This window comes from Brachyhypopomus gauderio, unplaced genomic scaffold (genome assembly GCF_052324685.1).
Source record: "Brachyhypopomus gauderio isolate BG-103 unplaced genomic scaffold, BGAUD_0.2 sc831, whole genome shotgun sequence".
NCBI classification, from domain to species: Eukaryota; Metazoa; Chordata; class Actinopteri; order Gymnotiformes; family Hypopomidae; genus Brachyhypopomus; species Brachyhypopomus gauderio.
Genome location: NW_027507651.1, coordinates 543 through 5000, shown reverse-complemented (window position 1 = coordinate 5000; position 4458 = coordinate 543). Strand labels below are relative to the sequence as shown.

The window sequence follows — 4458 nt, the reverse complement described above, 5'->3', positions numbered from 1 at the left end:
ACCAAAGCGGCCGGGGGGCCCGCGCCCCGCCGGATGGGTTTTGGATCTGATAAATGCACGCATCCCCCAGAGGGGTCAGCGCTCGTTTGCATGTATTAGCTCTAGAATTACCACAGTTATCCGAGTAACGTGTGGAGCGATCAAAGGAACCATGACTGATTTAATGAGCCATTCGCAGTTTCACTGTACCGGCCGTGTGTACTTAGACCTGCATGGCTTAATCTTTGAGACAAGCATATGTTACTGGCAGGATCAACCAGGTAGCTGCACCGCGGTGGTGAAAGGGACACCAGCTAACGTCGCGGCCACCTCGGCGTGCTCCATCCCCCGGGCAGGGTCAGGGGCCCACCTCGGTACCGGACGCCCACCATCGGTGCAGCAGGGGTGCGCCGTCAGCGTGGGGGAGAGAGCCCTCGTCAGCTCCCAGCACGCGCGCGCGCTACTGTGGGACGTAACCGAGAAATGAGTGATTCCGTGACCAGGCGGGGTGAGGCCAAGCATGTGTTGAACTAACCCGATCCACTGCTGGCTCTCACCCGTACACCATGGACGCCGATAGCGGACACCTGTGTAGACAGACCGGCCTTCAACGCTTCCCTCAGACGGTTCCGGGTGAGGATCGTGTCTTTTCAGACCGAGGCCCCCCCATAGAGGCATGCCCGCTGGTTTGGGGAGGAACTACCCGGGCGGCACAGAAGGCTTCAACCCTAGGCCCAACCCAAGGCCTGTGTCTCGGTCATCATGATCATACCGAGGCTGCCGACCTCCCATCCTGAAGGAGCGCACACACCTCATGGGAGAGTTTTTGATAGGTATGTCATGTTGAGGCTGCCGTCCTCAATGAGCGCAGTCACCCCTTTTGTACAGCTTTCGTTGGTGAACGATCATACCCGAGAGGCTGCCGACCTACCCGTCCTGAAGGAGCGCATCCACCTCTCGCCCTATTCCTGTACCTAGGTATGTCGCACCGAGGTTGCGGCTCTGAGCAATATATAGGATATGAGCTCGCACCTCATTGTACATTGCGCATTGGTTTGACCGGTTGTCTTTCTTATGACAGGGAGAAACCTTAAGTGGTAACCCGAGAGCCTAACCCCTGGCGGGCATCGTATGCCAATAGATCGGGAGAGCTCCGAACGCCCTCGAGATTGACGCTCTCCCTAAAAACCTGCTGGTAGGTTTTTGCAATCCACCGTACGCGTTTTCCTCCACGGCCGGGGAGGTTCTCGCCAGCCATGCCCGCCAAGGCAAATCTTCCCTCGGACACACCTCGGACGCTCGACCCCTGAAAAGGCCTGGCTGAACCAAGTGATGGTCGATGCTACTGGTATAACTGAAAAACCCCTGGCGGACTTGGGTTCGGATAACGGTCTTAGAGCGCACCTAGGTACTGTGCCATTGGATCCGGTAAGGCCAGCCGAAACCAGCATCTTCCGGGCTTGCGCACAGCACCCTCCGGATACGCACAGGCCGAGGTAGAGCATGTGAGGCTGGTGCCTGGAGGTCGGCGAGACCTCCAGTGTTAGGGGGGTCACCACTCCACCCCTAACCGGTGAAAGTGTTAGAGTCAGGCTAATGTTACCTTCACGCACCGCCTTGCATCCAGGCCTTATGAATGGGATAACCATTATAAGGTTAGGATGAACTCAAGAGACATGCTCTCCTATATACCTGCTGGTAGGTGTTTGCAATGCACCGTATGCGTTTTCCTCCACGGCCGGGGAGGTACTCGCCAGCCATGCCCGCCAAGGCAAATCTTCCCTCGGACACACCTCGGACGCTCGACCCCCGAAAAGGCCTGGCTGATCAAAGTGATGGTCGATGCTACTGGTATAACAGAAAAACCCCTGGCGGACTTGGGTTCGGATAACGGTCTTAGAGCGCACCTAGGTACTGTGCCATTGGATCCGGTAAGGCCAGCCGAAACCAGCATCTTCCGGGCTTGCGCACAGCACCCTCCGGATACGCACAGGCCGAGGTGGAGCATGCAGGCTGGAGGTTGGACAGACCTCCATAAGGGGGGTCACCACTCTTACACCCATGCCCAGCAGTGGCATTTCGGTCGGGCGCAAGCAGTGGTTCGAAGGCCTGAGAGACACGGATGTCTTTGACCTCCATCAGCAGGGGTCACTTATCCCTCCCCTTAAGCCGTCAAGGTGCATTAGAGTCGGGCTAGTTCACCTTAACGCACTGCCTTTCTTCTGATCCTTATTATGGTACAATCATATAAGGCTCAGAAAGCATGCTCCCCTATATACCTGCTGGTAGGTGTTTGCATTACACCGTTAGCGCATTTCCTCCAGGGTCGGGGAGATGCCAGACAGCCATGCCCGCCAAGGCAAATCTTCCCTCGGACACACCTCTGAGACTCGATTGCCGAAAGGGCATGGCTGATTCAATAAGTGGTTCGTGGCAATGGTATAACACCTACCATTCTCAAACACATGGGGGGGGTTTACGGCCTTAGAGCGCACCTAGGTGCTATACCATTGGATCCGGTAAGGCCAGCCGAAACCAGCATCTTCCGGGCTTGCGCATAGCACCCTCCGGATACGCACAGGTCGAAATACATTACGTGAGGATGGAGGTAGGACGACCTCCATAAGGGGGAGCATCACGCCTCCACCCTTGCCCAGCGTGGGCACTTTGCTCGGGCACAGCCCGTGTCATTTAAAGGCCTGGATCTTTTCAGACCTCCGGGGGGGGCCTCACTCCCCCCCTACTTTGCTCAGAGGGAGCCTCTTACTCGGATAAAGTGATATAGTGTCTGCCATTGCAGGCCTGGATCATCTGTGACTTCCAGGGAGAGGCCTCTCAACTCCTCTCTTAAGCCGAAGCGTGCACTTTAAACGGATAAAGTGTGTGGCATTACATGCCTTTAAGCCTGGAACCTTTCTGACATCCACATATAGGGCCCTCATGCTTAATCATAAGCCCAACATGTACACTTTAATCGGATAAAGTGTGTGACATTACATGCTTTCATGCATGGAGCCTTTCTGACATCCACACATAGGGCCCTCATGCTTAATCATAAGCCCAACATGTACACTTTAATCGGATAAAGTGTGTGACATTACATGCTTTCATGCATGGAGCCTTTCTGACATCCACACATAGGGCCCTCATGCTTAATCATAAGCCCAACATGTACACTTTAATCGGATAAAGTGTGTGACATTACATGCTTTCATGCATGGAGCCTTTCTGACATCCACACATAGGGCCCTCATGCTTAATCATAAGCCCAAATGTGCACTTTAATCGGATAAAGTGTGTGACATTACATGCTTTCATGCATGGAGCCTTTCTGACATCCACAGAGAGGCCCCTCATCCTCTCTCATAAGCCCAAGAGTGTCATTTAGTCGGATAAATTGTGTGGCATTACATGCCTTTATTCCTGGATCCTTCCTCACATCCAGAGAGAGGCATACCAACCTACTCTCATAAGCCCAACATGTACACTTTAATCGGATAAAGTGTGTGACATTACATGCTTTCATGCATGGAGCCTTTCTGACATCCACACATAGGGCCCTCATGCTTAATCATAAGCCCAAATGTGCACTTTAATCGGATAAAGTGTGTGGCATTACATGCTTTCATGCATGGAGCCTTTCTGACATCCACACATAGGGCCCTCATGCTTAATCATAAGCCCAAATGTGCACTTTAATCGGATAAAGTGTGTGACATTACATGCCTTTAAGCCTGGAACCTTTCTGACATCCACATATAGGGCCCTCATGCTTAATCATAAGCCCAACATGTACACTTTAATCGGATAAAGTGTGTGGCATTACATGCTTTCATGCATGGAGCCTTTCTGACATCCACACATAGGGCCCTCATGCTTAATCATAAGCCCAAATGTGCACTTTAATCGGATAAAGTGTGTGGCATTACATGCTTTCATGCATGGAGCCTTTCTGACATCCACATATAGGGCCCTCATGCTTAATCATAAGCCCAACATGTACACTTTAATCGGATAAAGTGTGTGACATTACATGCCTTTAAGCCTGGAACCTTTCTGACATCCACATATAGGGCCCTCATGCTTAATCATAAGCCCAACATGTACACTTTAATCGGATAAAGTGTGTGACATTACATGCTTTCATGCATGGAGCCTTTCTGACATCCACAGAGAGGCCCCTCATCCTCTCTCATAAGCCCAAGAGTGTCATTTAGTCGGATAAATTGTGTGGCATTACATGCCTTTATTCCTGGATCCTTCCTCACATCCAGAGAGAGGCATACCAACCTACTCTCATAAGCCCAAAAGTGCACTTTATTCGGATAAAGTGTGCAAAATTCCATGCATGGATCATTTGTGAGATCCATAAAGAGGCCTCTCAAATCCTCTAAAATGCCCAGGGAGTGACCTTTGGTCGGGCAAAGCGTGCGCCATAATCCTTGTCTTCATTTATGGTATACCATATATGTGGCTTTC

General features: G+C 51.8%; 1 non-coding gene across 1 annotated transcript in view; it reads right to left on the bottom strand.

The window, feature by feature from the left end:
- Positions 1 to 263, bottom strand: part of LOC143508200 (18S ribosomal RNA) — a 1839-nt gene extending 1576 nt beyond the window's left edge. The window contains exon 1 of the ribosomal RNA XR_013129230.1: positions 1 to 263. This exon is cut by the window's left edge and continues 1576 nt beyond it. This is a non-coding gene — a ribosomal RNA (18S ribosomal RNA).
- Positions 264 to 4458: the final 4195 nt, after the last annotated feature.